Source organism: Dermacentor silvarum, chromosome 1 (genome assembly GCF_013339745.2).
Source record: "Dermacentor silvarum isolate Dsil-2018 chromosome 1, BIME_Dsil_1.4, whole genome shotgun sequence".
Taxonomy (NCBI): Eukaryota; Metazoa; Arthropoda; class Arachnida; order Ixodida; family Ixodidae; genus Dermacentor; species Dermacentor silvarum.
The window spans coordinates 48975546-48996632 of NC_051154.1; the positions used below are offsets into that span (position 1 = coordinate 48975546).

Sequence of the window (21087 nt, forward strand, 5' to 3'; positions counted from 1 at the left end):
CCCTGTTTATTTATTAACGCATTATTCTTGTCAAAGGTTTAAAGACGGCTGCACGACCGCTGATATATTTCAGCGTTATGTAGGGGGCGGTGTCCGCTACGGTCAATGTACTGACAGTGTACATGTAGAGGGACATTGTTGTTACTTTCCGGATCTTTGGAGCGCTTTCATTGAAATGGAAAAGTCACCGCATGGTCCATAAACAGTTGCGGTCACTGTGGGAGTCATCTTTTGTTACGCGAACGCCTTTGCAATGTTGAATGATCTTCGTGAATGCGGTGGTAATATACGCAAAAGTAAATGCAGATAAGGCGCACGACAACACGATGGTCGTACGCTAGCTTCTTCGGTGTGCCACGGCACCTGCTCTGGGTGAGCTTGCAGCCCCAGCATATATTCTGAAAGAGCACGCTGCTTACGAACGTCCTAAATTGTGTCGCAAGAACATTAGCTGTTCGCTTTTGTCCTGTTTTGCTTTTAGTCGATGCCCAATAGTGTTCATATTTTGCTCTACTGCCTGTTAACAATTAGCAAACAGAACAGGTTCTCCAGGAAAACACCCATGCTGCACTGAAAACGCTCGACCATACTAGACAGGCTGAAAAGCAGCCTCTTGTCGGAGGAAATAACCCTGGGACACTGGTACAGACCGTCGTTACCACAGGGCTTTAAACGCGTTGATCCGCTTTCGGGACAGACCTGAAGGGTTGCCTCGCGCTTCATTGCGCAATATATTCACACTTTCTTTCTTCTTTCCTTTTTATTTCTTATCACCCTCCAAAATATCTCAATCCCTTTCGGATCTTACCCCAGCAGAGAGTAGCCAACCAGTCCTTACACATCTTTCCCTCTCATTTTCCCCTATCTCTCTCACGTAGATTTCGGGACGTTTATTGCAGGTATCATCATCGTGACTGTGTTTTCTTGGCTGAAGGAACGACCAGAAAAAAAAAGGAAAAGAAAGAAACTGTTCCCACCGAAGATTTGATGCTGGGCCTGAACGACTTGTAAGAAGACGTCGTCGTACTGTCGTACTTTGACAATGAAGACGTGGTCGTCGGTGTCGACACACCACCGTCGGCCGTTATCGAGGTCGTGCGTCATCTTCATTGTCGTCTAGGTCCCGTCGTCGTAGTTCCTCCTAGTTTGTATCATTGGACCAGCTATCGCTGTATCAGGGGGCGCTTAAGGCTTTCGTTTGAGTGTCCCTCTAAAATTATTTTTTTGTTTGTTCTCGTTTAGCAGACGTTTCCTGGCCTGGCCCTCGTGCGCCGGCCGATCTCGTCAAGAATTTCGCCCCCGGCGTGAGGAGATTTAGAAGCTTGCCGCGAGACAGCCTCGTCGATGGAGAGGCGGGCACACTTCCTCCCGGGTTACAGGGCAGTGGTGGCACGCTCGACCGCTGCTGGGCGGCTCCGGTGGCCTCTTCGATCGGTCTCCTGTGCATCGGACGCTAATGCGTGGGGCGTACACGCGCGTCTGCGCCCCCCCCACCCCGCCCTTTCCGTCCGGCGGCCGTAGTGTCCGTCTGCCGTGCACTGACGCAACAAATACAAACGCGAGGTAATTCCCCCAGCCTCCGAGTTCGTCGCTCCTGCACTAAGCGCGACACCGCTATCCCTTCCCGAGCGGCTGATCGTTGCGTGTCTCGTGTGTCCATGCTACGTCCAACGGTGAGAAAGTAGGCGTGCGGCCCTGCCCGTGTATGCCGCCTGATTCCTACTCCGAGCTTCGTTTCCGAAAGCACTATACGCTTTTTCTCTCTGTCTTCTTTTTTTTTTTTTTTTTTCGTTGTCTTCTTAAGGGTGTCCCCTGCTGTGGTGACCGAATACTCCTTTCAACTGCTCTCTCACCCTCTTGCGGCCTTGTTTCTGCCTCTCAGCGCGCTATGCCAGATTCGACGCAGAAGGGTCGGTTCTCTTCTTTCCGCCCCGAGCGTCGATCTGTCTTAAAGCGGTCGTGCGAGAGCAAACGCTCTTTTGTTACACGGAAGCTTCAGCTCAGCCCCAACTCTGATTTCTCTGCAGAGATACACGTGAACGGTGGAACTACCCTCGCTGGACATCCGCTCAACTTATTTCAATGAAACTCACTTTAAAGAAAATATAAGAATTGTGGTGACGTGCGGTTGAAGTGGAGATGGAGAGAGGGGGGGGGGGGGGGGATGGGAGGCGGAAGTATATTGGTTCTGGCATAAATTGCTATATTTTAATATAAGAGACGATAAATTGGTAGATTTGTAACTTCCCATCAAAAACAGGACATCGAGTCTGTTGACTGTATCTAATGGTTTCACAGCGGACAAAAATTTGGCGTTTTCATTTAATGTACTTTGTCTGAATTTGTTACCTCGGCTACGTTAGTTTTGAAAAAGTTCAATTGAACGCAATAGCGTGGCCTAAACACACATGTAAAATTTAGCATTTGTCCACCATAAACGCTCTCTCAGCTTCTTAATTCTCAATTCAAATCATCCACAAGTGGACGATGCATTTAAGCATAGAGATTCAAGAAGCAATGAAAATGTAATGGGCACGAGGACATAACTACGCAAAAAACGAGAAAAGCACAAGGGGACTGGAGTATTGGTGGTCTGTCTATCTATCTATCTATCTATCTATCTATCTATCTATCTATCTATCTATCTATCTATCTATCTATCTATCTATCTATCTATCTATCTATCAGTAGCAAGCTTTACAGCTTATGCCGCAGTCCTGTTCCTACATGACGTCCTGAAGGAATGAACAACGGCAAAACTTGGCTACATTGGGCGTAGTAGAGTTACAAATTAGAGGTTTGAGTCTTGTTGGCATGCGTGCGTGCAGTCCAATTCGGATATAATATACATACCAAAGCTTCCGCAAGCTAAAAAGAAAATTGCCTCTCTCGCAGCCTAAACCAACCACTTTTGTCAAAGTCTACCAAAAAAAGAAAAAAGAAAGAGATAAAAAATGTAATCCTAACTAACTTTCAGTCACTTATCCTTAGCCCATATAGCAATGAAATGGAGAAACAGGAAGCTAACGCTATAAACCTGTCCACCTGATCTAACCCCAGCTAAACCTATTCCTGGACCACAGCATAGCACGGTGAAGGTCCAGCGCTCCCAGCACACGGTAACGTCTCGTTTACCTCAGCTCGTTTCTCCGAGAAGCCGAACACTCTGCTCTCATCAAGGCCCCAAATTATTTCACGGCGCGTTCACGTTCTCTTGAGTGACGTGAAAGTTTCCGAGCCTCTCTCCCTTTGTTCGAGAGGGAAGCTGGTTCCGCAGAAAAAGTCCTAATGCGTGCCTCGATTTGGTAGGTGCACTCAGTCGCAGCAAGGCCCGAGAGGTTTCCGCGTTCCTGTGCCCGCAGCACACGACACGACGTGTCACGTGGGGCAATGATTATCTCCCGAGAGTGGTAGCAGCCGTGACCAAAGCAGCTAAAGTGGCTCGAAAATTCCGCTTTCTGTAGCGCCTTTGGGATGAATAATATATGGCGCGTCCAGGCCTAGCACGCTAAACGGATTAGACCGATAGCGGATTGCGTGGTGCGGCTTGACGGGCATCGAGATGTTTGTTGTGGGCACCGTGAAACCTGTTTGCCATGAGCGTTTCATAAAATCGTGACCTCCTCAATCATTGAATGGTGTGACGCAGGGCTCTTTCTAGCTTGATTGGCAGACCTTGCCCCACAATAACGGTAACACCCAGTTACCATCCATTCGTCCGTACGTTCATGTTCTCTTCAACTGTTCTTGTTCATTTATTGAAAAAAAAAAAGGACAAGGACAGGTTCCCTACATTCTCAAGGTCACATTTCAATATTGTTGTTGGCGGTCGAAGGTTTTACCTCTCAGTTACTCCGCCGATTTATAGACGTTGCATTAAAGGAAATCAGCAGTTCTTTGTGGATACACATAACTGATTGAGTAGATGTAAATGATTAAAATTTTAAAGGAACAATACGTATTTTGTTGAAGTAGTCTTTACGACGAAAGAAAGAAAAAAAAACGACACTTCATTCATATGCTTTATAGCCACATGCTGCCAAATGCTGTCAAAACTAGTCCAAATCTATCGTATATACATAAAGTATTACATTCCAGGGAGCAAAATTTTGTTTTACGAGCAAGACGACAGCGGACCGGCAAGAAAAAAAAAATTCGCTGTATCGTGGCTGATGCGTTTTTATGTATTTACACACACATATATTTAACCATTCGATGGGTCTTCTGTCACGAAAGTACGTGGGCAAACGTTTAGCAACCCACATAATGATGCTTAATATAGGAACACATAAAGAGATGAGTCTCCAGTTACAAATTTCCAGTGATGGAGCACGAAAGATCAGGTGGCCGCTGTACTGATCTCACATTTCTTCACTGCGTAGGGTAGAGTAAATGACGAACATAGTATGCTAGCAAAGTTAGGCTATGGTCTACTTGTTATCTGATACGTTTCGAAAAACGGTCTTTTGCTAAACGTGCGTGTACTTCAGGGACGAAGCCAGTTTAATGAGACTCGCGAGGACGCGATGCGGCACAATATATATATATATATATATATATATATATATATATATATATATATATAGTGCGTGTGTGTGTGTGTGTGTGTGTGTGTGTGTGCGCGCGCGCGCGTAGCAAACGGGGACAGGGTAGGGGGGGGGGGGGGGGGGGGTATGAGAGGAATAAATTCACTGATACAGTAGGCACCAAAAATAGCTTCTGCGACGTCCAAAAACAGGCCTAATATTGTGCTCATTGTGCGCGGCCGATTAGACGATTTTAACTTAGCATACCGCGAAACACTACGGACTCTATTCCGAAACCCCGTATACTGGACAGCGCTAGAGACGACGGCAATAGAAGGACTATATGGTAACAGCAAAGTGGCTCTTTTCAGGTATCAGTGGCAAGCCAGCATCTAACCACCTCCATTTTTCGAGTCGACGTTGAAGCAACCATATACCCAATGTATGGGGCCTTGTTCTTGCACTCAGGCAATGACCCAGACTTGTACAAGAACCGCCCAACCAAGCCCTTTTTGGAAACTTTTATGGGTCTTGTACGCGGCTTTTCATGCGAATTTTCACTTTTGCACTCAACTCACTGAATTTCTGTGAGATTTGGTTTTGATGCTGCCTACTTTGCTTTTGGCGCTGCATGACACAAAATAGTGAATGCTGCATTTGCATTAGCACTGCAATGTCGAATGCTGTACGCGGTCTTTTAAAGTTCACTTTGTGTTTCATGGTATCAAGTTTGGAAGGAAAACAGACTCGGCATAAAAACGTTTCATACAATAGATAGAAAGAGTTGCTTCTGCTGCCACTGAAAATGATGACAGGTGCTATCATGCCCCCTCGAATTATAGGATAAACAGCCCCGGTATACATATATGGCAAGTTCCGCACATTCTCAATATCACGGCTTGAAATCTCTCTTCTCTTTCTCGAGGAATTAATATGCTTCAGGAGTTGTCTGTTAAAAATGCGTGCCGATCCGGATCACTCTGACAGAGGCCACATGTATCCGAGTAATCTGTCGAACATCGCAGTACACCTGCACTGAAGACATGCTCTATAAATACGGGTGCAGCATGTGTCACAGACGTACTCGTGTGACGCCAGAATCGTAAATCTAAATTTAACAGTGCTTTTGTGGGCGAAATTGTGAACCTCCTTCTCTCGAAAATGCTTTTCCGGTACAATAAGCACTCCTTAGCTTCCGCTCAGATCTGAAGCGCTGAGGCGCTGCAGGAAACTACGTTGATTTCGCATGTTTGATACGCATGTCTCGCTGAAACGCGAGCGACGCGAAGTCAGCTTGGCTGCAAGACAACAGAGAAGCTAAGCGGACGCATCACCGTTTCCGGGATTCGTGCTATCCGCATGGGCCAGCAATGCTGCCGTATGCCTTTGTGAAAGCCGTGTCACACTCAGAACCTTTCTTATCCTGCGCGCACCCACGCAGGCACGCAAGAAAATATTGTCGCGGACGCTACTTAACAAGCCCTTAAGTGCGTATACAGCTTGGGATCCTGGGACCGTGGCTTCGTGCGTCTGCGATCTACGAAGCCACGAAAACGTTGCTTCGTTTCTTGAGAACGCTCGTGCACGTGTGTGCGTACGTATACTGCGAATTTTCTTATTTCCTTCTACCCATCTGTTCGGCCCCTTTCTCCTTCCCCTAGTATAATATCGCTGCCTTTCCTCAATCACTTCGCGTTCTCTCGCTCTCTCTGTATATTTTCACGTCGGTCGCCGAAAAAGTAAAATGCAGGCAAATGGCTTCCTCATTTATACTTGCTGTAGGGGTTTATAAGGGGGTTTATTTACAAACAGCTAGAGCTACACAACAGCCTTGGCCCAATATCGTCGGGCGCTGTCTCGCGCTCCCCGGGCTGCCGGACTTCGTCGTCCTCTCTCAATGGTTCCGGACTCTCTTCCCCACTACATTGCTAATACCTTGTAAAATATGACGAGTTTTGTACATCGCTTCTGCCAAGCGCAAAATTAAAATATCGCTGTGCAACCAGGCTACAAAAGAAAGCACGATGGAGACAAAGGAGCAGGGACCAGGTGGAAGATTTACGTAATCAGGTATGTGTGTGGATAATAGGCTTAGGCTCTCGTTCTTTGCTACAAGCAGAATTATTTTCTAAGTAGCTTTTGTCATTCTAAGGAGTTAAAGCTACGAAGTAAGAATACCTGGTTACACTCATTCAAAATAAATGGTTTCTTTTCTTATGTTGGCAGCGTCATCAAGAATGGAGAGATAAGGCTTATCCCCACTCTTCGCTCGCATTTGTAATGAACCATTTACCAACAAGCAGCGCTGTAAACCGATTCGCACCCTTAAGGGTTCTTAAGGGTGCAAATTGGTCTATAACTGATAGTGTAAGGTTGTGAGTTATTGACAGAAAGCACCCTAAAGGGTGCAAATTGGTATACAGTGGGCGGTGGGAGGTGAGCGCAGAATCAGAGGCCGAATTCACAAATGTGCGGCTCTTCGTTCGTAAGCCGTCTTTGCCTTTGGCTGGCTCGGATTCACTGGACTTTGCTCTTACAAGTAATTATATAGCGTAACAGCTTTTTGTGAATGCGGGCGGAGCATTTTATGACGTTTCACAGTTCACTAATTAGCAGTTCCGCTAAAAAAAAAAAAAAAAAAGATGAAAAAGCAATGTCGTCTCCCATACTGGCGAAATTCAACGAGAGTGCAGAGCGAAACATCAAAAGTCTTGACAATAATAATAAATTTAATAATGTTAGTTTTAAGGAAAAGAGCGACACCCTAAATATGTGCTTATTAAGCTTCAAGGCCCGTTTATACAAAAAGCGTTCTTATCCCAATACTGTTCGTAAGTGCAGATGCCGGCCAATCATGATGTTGAACATACCTCGTATTATTAGAGAAGGCAATCGACCAATGGCAAACAGCACTCGCAAACCAAAAGATGTGTGAACTCGACCTCTCCACCTCTAGAAACCATTCCAGTATGGACGCAAGATTTTCCCTCTGTGTTCAGTTGATCCGAGAAAAGAAGAAGGAAAAAAAAAAAGAAACTTGCGCAACATTGCAAAGACTAGCTGGTGATATAACGAGAAATTAAAAAAAAAATTTTGAAGATAATGTCTTGCTTGGCGAGTTACCACCCCTTTTCCGTACTGTGTATGTCTATTTTTATAACCTCTGTTTCTAGCCTGTTTCGTGGGCCGATCCCAAAGATGGTGCAGTCTAAAAACGTGACAAAAGTGATGCTGATGACTATGATGATGATGACAATAATAATGATGATGATGGTGATAATGATGGTGATCATGATGGTGATAATGATGGTGATGGCGACTGCTCGACCCCAACTTGCCCCGGAAGACATTGTCTTTCATCGACTTCAACTAGACTTTGAGTCGCCTTGCAACTTCTTGTAAACTTTTCCTTGTCAATACCTTTTAATTTTTTTTTATCTTTGTTCTCTTTCGAACCCCTATATCGCCCATCCCAGTGCAGGGTAGCAAACCGGAAACTTCCCTGTGGTTAACCTCCCTGCCTTTCCTCTCTCGCTCTTTCTCTCTCTCTCTCTCATCTTTCAAGCAATAAGGTGGTCTGTGACTCCGGGCATGGCTGAGCTGTTGCAGATTAGTGACCCAAACAAAAATGTTCCCTTAACAAGCTTTAAGTCATCGCGTCAAATTTTCGAAGTCTCTATAACAAATACGATCATCTGTGTACTTTTGTTGAATCTTGCACTGCAGAAGTAGTACATAGCGCGGATTGGTTATGTGCTGATGGGGCTGACGCGATCTATTCCTTTCCAGCATTTTTTTTTTTTCTGTAGCCTTCTTTTTTATTATTATTGCTTGTGGCAGGGAGCACAATTCGAGTCTTTGAGATGAATTACTCGAAGAGGAAGACTTTACTTGCACGAGAAATCGAAATGCGCGTAATCAACAAATTAACAATATTATCTTAATTAACTTTCTAACTAATTACCTCACGGTACATATTGCAATCTACGATTTGTATTCAGTGAGTTCGCAAGGTGTATATACTTGTGAACGAATTCTGAGGATGACGCCAGTTTTGAGATATTCAAGATATTAATTCCTAACAAGTGCGACCAAATAGAATGGCGTCCCAGTTATTTTTGTGTTTCAGGGCATAAAACGGTGTTTAAAAAAGTAAGCTGAGCTACAGTGAATTTTTTGCTGCAAATTTGACGGCGCATATCTCGAACCTGGTGTCATCCTGAGAATTGCTTCAAGTGGATATGCCTTGCAAACTCACCGGCTACAATGATTCTTTAATTGCAATATGTGCCGTAGTGTAACTAGTTAGAAAGTTAATTAGGGACATTTTGGTAACTAGACAATATATGCATTTTGATTTCTCGTGCAAGTAGTGTCTGCGTATTCGAGTAATCCAACTTAAGGACTAGAACTGTGATATATGCCACAGGCGATCTTTAAAAATGAGTGTAATCTATAAACACCCCATATATATTTGAGGGGAAAAATAACCGCGTCTCTAGGTGGTAGTATTACCGTTCTAAAACCTTCAGGGCGTATTAACCTGACATTTCATCAAATATAGAACTCTTGTGGATCGTACTGCGTGTATCTGCGACTGTAACTGCGCCCGGTTCTGCCACAGCTATTGTTGAACATCTTCAACAAGTGTCCATGCTGCCGATAATTCTTGCTGGTCATTTCAACTATGGCGTATTCGAGTGGCGAACGAGCCAATCCATAGACAGGCCAAGGAGGGATGTCTTATGACATTGTTTTTTTTTAAGTTTGTTCGCATCAAATGCCAAACGAATCAATAACTCTAACGGCCCGGAAGCATTGGAGCCAAATATAGGCAAACTCGTGGATTTTTTCATCAGTGGCAAATGCAAAGTAATGTTGAGAAAAATAGGTCCATTACTTTTACAACAAGCATGAGCGCACAACCAAACTACACCTCTGCCAACGTGTCTATTGAAGATGTACGGCCGTTTGAATACCGGGGAATGCATTTGCCACCTGATCTTAAGGGAAACCACCAGACCGACAGAATAACCATGGACATATGTTCACATGCCTAGGTTTTATCAAACCCTACTTATGAAGTGCCAGCTCTCAGGCCAAACTATTTGCTTACACTTCCCTAATCCGCTCCAAACTTGAACAGGCTTCTCTCCTTCATAACCATGATGATTTTTTCTGATGGTCAAACCATTTTCTAAGTATGTTTGTCTGCTCTTCTGTTTTTAGCAGCATGTAAAAAGTACGTCTGTTTTGGTTGCACATTTTAGGAATGCTTTCCTGTGCGTGTTGTGTGATTTCGTTCATTGTTAACTCCCGTATGTAATGCCCGCATGAGCTCTTATGTGAAATGTAACGCTGCTGGCCCGGGCAGTGAAATAGCCGCACTGAGGTGAAGCACAATGGATTAAATTTATAGAGCTAACGGCTCATAAACTTGAGTATTTACACAGGCTGACCCAACGTTTCATAGTGTTTGTGGCGACACTCGTGTAAATTATTTTAATTAGTATCATGCAGGAGAGCGCCGATGTGTAACAAGACTTCTCATTTTAGTCATCAGGACAGAGTGGCAGCATTTATAAAAGCCGGACACTCGCCGCTTTTAGAAGTGTTGTCCCGCTGTCTCAACAACGCTGCATATTGTAACGTTCCGTGCCGCCATTGGAAGCAATTAAGGTTCATAATGTAACACCTTGTCGCCGCAATATGTATTTATGGCTACAGTATCCAAGAACTTACGTATTGATGCCAAAGCACAACTTTCAGTATACTGCCTCAGCTATGTGTCACTTTCGAATCCTACACTGTTCATACAGTATTCTGTGTAAATACAGCACTAAACAACAACAAAAATAAAGCATAACGCCATATTACTACATAACACACTTTTGCTCCTCCTACAACTCAGCTTTACCCGTCAAAAGTCTCTCTTTCTGGTCCCGGGAATCAAGTCACGTTATGAACATTGCCTTTTAATAACATAGCAAGTCTATACCGGACTTGCGGCTTTGATGAGGCCCAATGAATCATAGATTGAGTCGCGCATAATAGGTACCGCACATAGGAATTGCGTTGTGCTACATAAAAAATGTCACAGTTTCGCCCTAAGGGCGAAGCAATGAATGCGATAGCAACGCAGCAATGTCATACGAAGTAAGGTGAGCGGCTTTGGTAACAATATGAATTGTAGTAAACATGAGCTGATTAAGTAAGGAGGTGTGCTGCGGCGTAAGTAGACCGACATGACGAGAGACTCGATGACCACGAGAAGGCGCGTGTGAAACGGTGGTGCTGATGAGAAGCGCTTCCCGTGGGCAGCGCGTGCGAAGGGACACATCTGTAGCGCTGCACTGCCGATCCGGGCAGCATTGCATGTGTAGCGTGCGTTGGAAAATGTGGCCCGACTATTACTAACTGAATGAACAAGCGTGGTGTGAGCGCGCACAAACAAACATGAATAGATCACACTGAATGACTGCAGACAACGACCGTCAAAACTCTGGCAGCGAGCGTATATACGCCGCAGCGGGCGAAGGTACGTGCGGTCTATCGCTTCAACGGAAACTGAGCGGCGAATGCACGGCGCATAAAGGTCAGAGCCGTGTGGAGATAAGAGACGGTGCGAGCGAGCGACGAGCGCGGTTGTTGGCAGCGTAGAAGTGCCCCCCCCCCCCCCCCCCCCGCTTCCTCCGGCGCTGGCTTACCGCTTCCTTGCTTGCGCGTGGGAGAGATAAGAGACTGTGCGGACGAGCGACGAGCGCGGTTGTTAGCAGAGAAGTGCCCCCCCCCCCCCCCCTGCTCCCTCCGGCGCTGGCTTTCCGCTTCCTTGCTTGCGCGTGGGAGATTGAGTGCGTTCGCTCTCCTTGATAGCGCGCGTCCCCGCACGCTTCCGCTGGGGCATACGGCGCGCGGCGAAGATTTTATCTATACGGAACCTCACGGCGACGGCGACGCCGACGGCAGAAATCCGGTTGAAGTGCCCATATAATTGCTATCGCAATAAAAAAAACAACTGAGGGGATGATGAATTTCTGTTCGAAGGTCTCAATTTCTGTCTTAGGCATGAAATTTCTCTCTTATAGACGTGTGTGTGTGTGTGTGTGTGTGTGTGTGTGTGTGTGTGTGTGTGTGTGTGTGTGTGTGTGTGTGTGTGTGTGTGTGTGTGTGTGTGTGTGTGTGTGTGTGGAGATCACGGCTACAAAATAGAAGACAGAAGTTTTAACGAGAGCTTAGTGCCGTTGGTTGTTCAGAATAGGTGTAAGTGGTCGAAACGACCATGAAAAGCGAAGTTTTGTGGCAACATCTTACGCCAGTTCCAGTGCTAAGTGTTGGTTGGCTTCCCATGTGGCATGTGACCTCGTTGCAACGCATTGCATAATATTGATACGTGGCTCTTAGGCTTGTGCAAATGTATTCCTGTGAAAGGAGACCAACGCGATCCACCTTAATGACTCGAAAAGCGACCCAACCATACCGCGCAAGCAGGGCCAAGACAAGTCCCCTTGTCGAAACGTTGGATCCAGCATTAAACATCCTTTGTTCGACCCCGGTTGATTTTCCTGTGAACCTCTGTCTCGAAGGAAAAACAAAGGGTTTTCCGGGTTTCTCATATTCTGCCACAAAATTTCAGATTTCTTAATATCTGAAACCGAGCACAATTGTTCTTCGGTTAACCACTGTTTAGGCCGTGGGGGATTCAACTATAGGCTTCGCTGTCGCAACCTCTCTGCAGTGGCTGGGATCGTACCGAGGCTCGCGTTCCTGTGTACGGCACGCGTTGGGCAACGGCGACGCGTGACGCCAAGACAGAAGGGCCCGAGTGCGCTCGCGCGCATCCCTTGTGGCGCGCATCGCGGCGCTTTCTTTTCTGCCGGGGCAGAGGCTCCCCTCAGCTTTTATCAGCCGCAATCACTTGGCTTCTCCGTGACTCGTTTCGAAGCATCGCTGCGACGAGCAGAAAACCGGCGCAGCCGCAACGAGTGGACTCAGTCAATGGCACGTCTTTAGGGCTCCTCGACATAGAGGAACAGCCGCGGAACGTCCCGCCTCATTGCTGGAGCTTCCTTTGGATGGGACCCCCGTCGTCCACTGAATGGTGCTCTCTTGGCTCTCGTTGCCGGAACGTTTTTTTCCCTCACATCTGAGTTACCTCATTCAAGCATGACCAATTAGAAGCGCGCGAATCCCCTTCCTTCCACATGAATCTTCTTTCACTGATTCGGCCTGACCAGGTTTTCGTTGCCGGGCAAGCTGCGGCTTTCCGGGCCCCTCTCCAACCCTAATGGCCGTGGCCCACTGAACGCGGCTAACTGATGTTGCTGTCGCTGCGACCGAATGCTTGACTCTGCTTACTGCAATGAATGAGTGAGAGAGACTAATATCCGGGCATTGCGGCGGCGATCGAGGATCCCCCTGCAACCTTACAGAGCGCCAAACAGAAAAGACATGACCTGGTTCTCTCTCCCTCTCTCCTTTTCCGAACGGCTCACTTCTGCGAGAAGCTGAGGAAGGAAGAACGTGGGTCGAGTGCAAAGTGAAATAACTGCTAACCACACAAGAACGGAAGAAAATAAAGAAACGTAACGAAGGTATATCCCGGCACAGTTGTTGATAGTATTTTGTTGTCTAGATCAAGGCCAGACGGGCGAAAAGAGAGAGAGAAAAAACAAACAAACAGAAGAAAACACGGCAGGCGTGGAACTCAAAAACGACAGCCATGGAAAAATCAATGGATCCAATACTTATCTCACATTTATATTAAATTCCGTACTTCCAAGCACCGTGCCGCGCATATTAGTTTTCAGGCGCATACTGAATTAAATAATTAAATATTACGTAATTATTATTTTAACTGAATAATTATTCTTATAATTTTATTATATATATTAAGTAAATAAGTAATAATTCAGTTATTATTTTAATTACTAAGTATTAAGGCTCATGCTATTAATGTTCAGGCGCGACCTAGCCCCCACCATTGCCCCCGCGGCTTGAGCGACGAGAAAATTATGCTTGTGAGGAAACTTATTCAAGTTGGCATATTATTAAACAGCCAGCTGTGCCCGCAGCAGGAATCGCGATAACTGTATAGTGGGAATCGCGGGGAGCCGGCCGCACTGGCCGCGCGAGCGAAGACGCGTGCGATACGCACCGTCCTGGCCGCAGCCAAATTATGATTCAGAAATAGAATTCTACTCTCTCCTAATTCTACTCTCTCCTAGCCTGCACAGTCGCCCGCGTTAGCGCGCCTCAACGGTGCACCTGGTCGAGCATCATCCATCCGCTTTCTCATCGGGGATCAGCCGGCGCCTTTTTTTCTCCCTAGGGCGCGGGGACGAAACTTCCCTGTCGCTGTGACGCGCACGCGCCGTGGCCACGTGACCGCGCGGGGAGGAGGCTCGGAGGAAACGCTCGTGGGAGGCGCGGAGCAAATTGGGAGCACGCAGCGCTGTGGAGGCACGTCGCTGTCGCCGCCGCGTGGAGCCGGCGTCTCGAACGCGCGCCACTGCTGCTGTCACCGGCGGCCGCCGGCACGCGCAGCGTCAATCGCAACTCAGCGGAACCGTCGTCAAGCGTGCAAAAAATTTTTTTTCTGTCATTCTGTTTTTTTTTTTCTTGGGACATTCGGCGAAGCACCCGTCACAGGCAGACCTTCTTCCCTGAACGGCCGGTGCGCCGCCCTCACGGTGAGCCACTACTTTACAGTGTGTGTCCAGTCGGCTCCTCCGCGCGCTCTGCTCTGTCACGAGGCGCGTTTGCCTGCGCAAGTACGTGCCGTCACGGCCGTGCATGCACCAGAGACGCACCTGCGTCGTGCCGTACTCGACTCTAGAGGCCGCGTTCGGCCGTCGGTGGTCGTTTACGCGCTCTGGCCGTCACGCTCGCTGCTGCCAGCTGCGAACCGCGCACGAGCTCGTCGCACGCCGCGCGACCAGTCTGTTCCCAGGCGCGCCTGCCTTGGGAGCGGCTGCCGCATGGTCTGCGATCCGGGCTCACTCCGCGCCCACCACCAATGCCATTGCCGTAAATACTTTCCTATGGTTGCTTTCTCTTACCTATTCTCACTTCGGGTGTCTTATTGTGCCTTGCCGTTGCGTCTCTTGCTGTTCGCATGACATAGAGAGGATGTACGTAGTTAGGACGTCATGTCGCTGAATGCCCAACGATAATTTTCTTGCGTAGTATAGGAATAAAAGCCAATATTATATGTTATAATTGCTGACTGACTTCTATCTAAGTAGTCGGAGTGCTCAGCGACGATCGCTCGAGAGAATGTTCGCGACTACTTAAACAGCGTGCTTTGCGGATTGTTCCAGATGTCCCTGTGGTGCGTTCCAACTGAAAAAGTATACGCGTGACAAGGTTGCTTAAGCTGTCAAAGCCCGCTACCCTCCGCCCCACCATTACGTCCCCCCCCCCCCCCCCCCCCCATCCGGCCCTCGCCGAGAAAAAAAATCAACCCCACTTAAAAAAAATAGAATGCAGGGATATGCAGCCGTATTCTCTTCTTCCTGTATCCATAGTTTACAGTATAGTTCCTCTCTTTCCCACCGAACATGCTCAATGGCAAACCGACATTTTTTTTTTTCGATATCACTGTTCGTTCTCTCGTTCTCTCTAATGTGCATTTTACCTTTCCTGTTGCGATTAAAATTGAGATTTTCTGGTCTGTGTGTGGCAAATTCAGGCATGTTATTAGGTTTGGAACGAAATCGTTGCTTTTGTGACACTATTTGTAGACCAATCCGATTGCGGGATTGCCACAGATGAGCGCCAAATAAGAAACTGCAGCCTGCCGCCCCGACTGAGAAGCCGTTAAGCCATATGCGCTTGCAGCGACATATGTTTTTCATGCTACAGATAATCTTGCATAAAATAAGCAGGCCAACACGTAAGTGGCAATTCCGAAAAGACAGCGCTTTCTGCTTGACGAGTTTCGGGTAGCTTCAGTAACGCGAAAGTGCAGGTGCATAGTTGGCAGTGCTGTCCTAATGATAGTCCATTGTCGTCCCTATTTTAAACTTCTTACCCCGAGAAGCCGTAGGCAGTCTCATTTTTCTCTCATTAATTCTCCATCCTACGCGCTGAACATTTCAGCGAAATTTTGCAATGATGCTATATCCCCCCCCCCCTTTTTTTTTTTTTTTTTTGCTTTTCTTGAGACTTCTTTTGTTGTCCGTGTCACGGTCGGGGCCTGCACTCTCCGGTGGCTTCAATTAATCCCCTTACGCAACTCTGATTACAGTGCGGTTATCACAACGCTCAGCATGCGAGGTTTCCGTAATGAGAAAGATCTGGAAGAAAATTCTTAGATGGAAGGCTGATCTTTAATCGATGGCTGCAAAACACATTTTCATTTAGTCCCCTTAATTGTTCTCCATGTGCCTCGAAATCGCGTTAAATCGCAGCCTGTCGATTACGAATCGATGCAGGATTTACACGGCGGGCAACGCACGAGATGTCCTGCCTCCCCCCCGTTCCTTTCCCCGCGATTTCTTTCATTTTAATTTCCTCTAACGATGCTTGTCATCTTGATGCGTTTGTCGTACCTTCGAGTGTCGCTATTACGAAAAATCGCGGATTCCGATAAATCAAAGAGGGCGCTCTCATAAAAAAAAAAAGTCCGTAAAAAAGAGACAGAGAAAAAAAAAAAAGACGTTTTTCCTTAAGTGCTGAGGATGCCAGACACGCCCGTGGAATGTCAACTGTGCCTCGCTGAGAGTTCATCGCAATTAGTAACCTTGCTTAGAGCGATTGCGCAGTTCCTTCTGTAGATCCTACAAGCAGTAACTTTTACGCTAACCTCGCAAAGCTCTCAGAATTTCAATGCGCGTATTCTGCTTGCGCAATGCTAGATGACTCGAGCTTTCATTGGCGCTTTTGTTTCCTTTGTTTTCGAACTGTTCCACAGCGTCATGTTCACATGAATGATCACCTGACAAAAGCTCGCTACCTCGCTGGGCGTACTACTAAGCCATTTCGGTCTGTCACCGGTTCGTCCCTGACGTGGTCCGGCTGTTTCTGCCGCTCCTAAAGTGAGCACAATGCTGTAATGGGATTTTGCAACGAATTGTCGAGTAAAGTTAGACACTGGTATAGTTGTCACTGGCAGAATTGCGTATGCCTCCGGAAGTTCGTGGTTATGTAACGTTTGTAAAACTGCGTGAATGATACAAATTAATCGTCGATTAAATGTGCCCTTAGTGAGGGCGTGTGTTTTTGTTGAGCTTACAGCTTCGCCATCCGTACTTCGCATTCCGCAGCATGCGTCCACATAATGATCGTTAAAGAAAAAAAAAAGATGTGATGTTTAACGTCCCGAAGAACGTAAACTTTATTATCAAATCGATAAGATTTGAGTCCGGCGTATTTTTAGTGGGTCTGGGCACCCGCCGCGGACGCGGTTCCGAGACCTTGTCTCGAAGCGGCTTCCTCGGCTCGCTGGACGGCCCAGAGCTGTACTGTCAGGTTCGAGCTGAGCAGTGCGGTCTTTCAACGCGAGCGAAGGCTGGCGGTGGAAGAGACGGCGGTGTCAGCACTGCCCGAATTGTTTGTTATGTCCCGACATTCCCATAACATGTGATTAAGTGTGGCAACCTCGCCACAGGATGTGCATCTGTTTGTAGTGTACATGTCTGGATACATGGCGTGCATGAGTCTTTGGTTTATGTAAGAATCAGTTTGTAATTGCCTGTAGTGTACTGCTTGTGCCCTGTCTAACCTAGTGTGAGGGAATGGGTATACGCGTCTCTGTAACTGGTAGTGTGTCGTGATGTCGTAGGAACCTGGTCAAACGATCTTCCCACGCCCAGACGTTTGCAGTACCCCGCGGGGGCTCTTCCTCCGATGATGCTCGGTGAGTGAGGCCTCGAGCAACGCGGTGAGCCGCTTCGTTGGGGGTGCTCACTCCAGTGTGTGCCGGGATCCATAGCAAGTGCCTTCGGTTATCGACGTCGGCCTCTCCCTGGTGTATGGGATGTCGCTTGAGTATGTGATACGCCTCTTGCGATATGCGCCCATTTGCTAGATTGCGAATTGCCGTTTGCGAATCGCAGATCACGTATGTAGCCTTGGTTTGTGTGAGGGCCAGTGCTATGGCCGCTTCCTCTGCTGCTTCGGCATATGCCGTGTTCACGGTGACGCTCGTGAGGTGGTTACCTCGGTGGCTAGTAACTGCCGCCACGAAACTCTTCCTGTCTCGATAACGGGCTGCGTCGGTGAAGACTGCCTCCTTGTCGTTGGAGTAACTTTGGTTCATGTGTTGTGCCCTGGCTTTACGTCTCCCCGTGTGGTGTTGGGGGTGCATGTTGCGAGGCAATGGGGGCACGTATAGTTGCCCGCGCATGGTTCTTGGCATTTCCACTTTGATGCCGTGCCGCGTGTGGTATGTAATGCCGAGCTTTTCGAGCACGTGCCTGCCCGGGCGGGTCTTGGATTGGCGCTCGAGTTGGGACACTTGTTGCGCCTCCACGAGTTCCTCGAGCGTGTTGTGCAAGCCTATAGTTCCAGGAGCTTGGTGGGTCTCACTCCGGGCGCAAGTCCCAACGCACATTTGTACGCCTTGCGTATGAGGGCGTTGCATGAGCTTGTTTCTTTCCGCAACCGTCCAGTTGTGAAACGCTGCCGTGTACGTTATTTGAGAAATAACGAAGGCTTGTATAAGTCGTATGACGTTGCCTTCGCGCATGCCCGCGTGTTTGTTGGTGATGCGTCGGATGAGCTGCACCGTCCCGAAACAGTTTCGGGATAATGGAAAGCTCAGAATAGTGTAGCGTGCACCCAATGCACGCTACACGAGAGTTTTCTTGCATTCCAGGCCAGTCGGACCGCTGCCGCCGCGGCCGGGATCGAACCCGAAACCTCGCGCGCGTTTGCCCCTTCTTTAAGTTTTGCTCATAATAAAATGGGCAGCGCTTTGGCTGTGCTGCGAGTTTTCTGCTTTGTCCTCGTTTCATTCGGTTGCTTCAGTTTATCTTAGACGGTTTACCAGTTGCGAGAATTGAATGCGGAATCAAGCTTGAAGCAGAGGTTGTCTGAACATCGTGCTCACGCAAAGGTATACCCTCGTTGCAGTCTTGTGACGTCGGCATTCGAACCTGAAGGGAAAAAAAGCAGCAAGTTTAACACCTCACAGGAGAGATAACAGTCTTTGTTTAGCGTACGGCTCATCCTTGTTCGCTTATGTGGCTTGGGCATTGCAATGTTAGAGCACTCTGTCGCAAAGAAAATTGAACAGTGCTCACTAAAGGCTGTTGATTTAAAGAATGCTCGGACAGGCTCGAAAGCCGGTGATAACCGTATATTTCACGCGCAGACTGCTCATTTTCTTTCTCAACGTGCAAGGGGAATAAAGTGGTCGTGTGGCGTAAAAACGCTTTCCGCTCTTCACTGACATTATTGGCTTTGTATTCGCATTTGAGCCATCAATTTATAGTGCAGTATACGCTCTTGCAAGCCATAATGGCTCTCACTTTGGCTCTCTCGCGACCGGATGGGATCGTTTTCATACGGAATTACCTCACGTGTGGGCACGCCTTCAAACATGCCGAGGAAAAAAAAAAGAAAGCATTCTAGGGCCGTCCTCGTCGCTAGATGGCAGGACTGAACGCGCCTGTCGCGTGGTGAACAGTATGCCACGGCGTTGCGCAAGCTACGTCGTGGGAAGTTTTCCTTCGCGCACTGGTCTCGCCATGCGTGCGGGAAATGGGCGACGTATGGCTGTTTTAGCACTGCTCGAATGGCCGTCGATTTCGAAAGAGATTACTGCGCGGTGGTGGAGCCGGCGTAAAGACGCGCCTGTTTGTTCCCGTTGCGGCGAGAGAATCCGCACGCTGGGTCAGCCCGCACGTCTCCAGCGTATGTGTGTTCGTGTGTGTTTGTACACGGCCAGGGCCAGGACCCGACCGGCCGCCGAGATTGCCCTGGAGCCGTGACGCTCCCCAAAAGCTCGTTGAGATAAGCGCTATCTCCAGCGCCGTGCGTTGCAGCTCGTTCTGCCGTTATTGGTATGATCTTTGGCCGCGCGCCTTGCCCGCGGCAGAGCGCTCTCGTATCAGCGCTGGAGGCCCTCGAGGTTAGGTCTCAGTCTTTGTTTTCCTGTCTAGTATCCCTCGCGTTATAGGAGGGATACCCGGTAGCAGCCCAGGCCACTTTGGCGATCTCGTCTCTGAAGTGTTAGTTAGCCCGCCCAGTATGTAAGCTATTCCTTCCTGCAACAGCGGAAGCGTGGGTGCGTAAGCTGACGTGAAGTGAGTCATACATGTGTCGTTCGCCCCCCCCCCCCCCCCTTTTTTTTTTTTTCTTTAATGTTGTGTGCACAGCGGTAACGAAACTTTTCGAGCTGCAGAAGTTTGCTTAAGCTGCTGAACCTGGCAACTTTGGCTTTGTGCTGACTTGGATATGCAAATAATAATGTACTAACGTGGGCAAGTTTTTGGAAACAATGTCAGACATTGTCGACGGCATGAAACACAAAGTGCGGACTCATGTACTCAGCGTTGCACTTTAGTACTGGTGCTCTAACCAAACAACAGCTCGCTTCTTTTCTGGGTTCGTATTTGGCAGCCATTCCGTTGGCGTTTCGTTATATTTGCTCGCGCGCAGGCGCGCCTTTCCACAGGTGGGATCGGCCACTATAGGCGGGACAGATGCTGCGGGGGAAAAAATGGGAGGGAAATAATCCTTACAAAGTACAGCCCCTAGTAGACAGCGTGACTCACTGTGTGCTCGCTTTCAGATTTTTTTTTTCCCGGAACAAATAAAAGTTGCTCATGAAATTAGCATTATGCTTTCGTGGCTGCAGCGAAGATGAACTCGAATGTCGAGGATTGCTCGGATATGCATAAAAGTAAGTTTCAAACGGTTTTTTTCCTTCGTGGACGGTTTCACTGTAAAGCCAGGTGCAACTGGCTCTAGCATACATAATCGCGCTGATAGTTGCGTTGAGCAGTGGTTGTGATAATCCTCTTGCCTTCCCTTTGGAATGTTCCAGCTCGTAAGTCATCAGCCGTATATACCGCTTTCGAAAACCACCTGCAGAAGGTGTCACAGCACTCTATAATAGTCCTCAGTGCTGTCCTTTTTCATCGAGTGAAGGCGCAGTGGAATGAGTATGCAGCGTGAAGTGAAAAGCGGGGCAGTGCGTCGCTGGCGTGACCGCAACTGCAGCGGGCGCCAATCACGAGGAGTTGGTGCACATGGCGTGAGCACCGCGACCCGTTCTCGAACGCTGCCGGCGAAAAGAGCGGATAATCAAGTTCCGCACTCGCGCACTCTCGGGCACTCTTGGAGATTTCCGCGAGGATTCATCGCGCGCCGAGGCGTCGATGAGCGTCGGCCGGCATCATCGGCGTGCGGGTGATTGCGGCCGGGTGCCTGCCAGTACGTCCTTACTGCCGACGACGCGCGTGGCGCACTTCGTCTGAAATAGCGCTGCGAATCGGTCGAAGGACACGCGTGTACGCAGCAGCCGATATACACTTTCCTTGCATCATGCCAGAATCCGCGAAAAGCGCTGTGCGGCAGCTTATGAGCGTGTACACTCGCGAACGAGTGCGCG

At 48.1% G+C, this 21087-nt stretch overlaps 1 protein-coding gene across 4 annotated transcripts in view; it reads left to right on the forward strand.

The window, feature by feature from the left end:
* LOC119462438 (dual specificity calcium/calmodulin-dependent 3',5'-cyclic nucleotide phosphodiesterase 1A) overlaps positions 1-21087 on the forward strand; it is a 561781-nt gene that overhangs the window by 285725 nt on the left and 254969 nt on the right. For 3 of the 4 annotated variants that reach the window (XM_037723794.2, XM_049667693.1, XM_049667698.1), the window contains exon 1: positions 13952-14215. The exons of the other annotated variant lie outside the window; for it this stretch is intronic. The gene's annotated coding sequence lies outside the window, so the exon portion shown is untranslated. Of the gene's footprint in view, positions 1-13951; positions 14216-21087 lie in introns of those variants that run through there. 4 annotated transcript variants of the gene reach the window in all.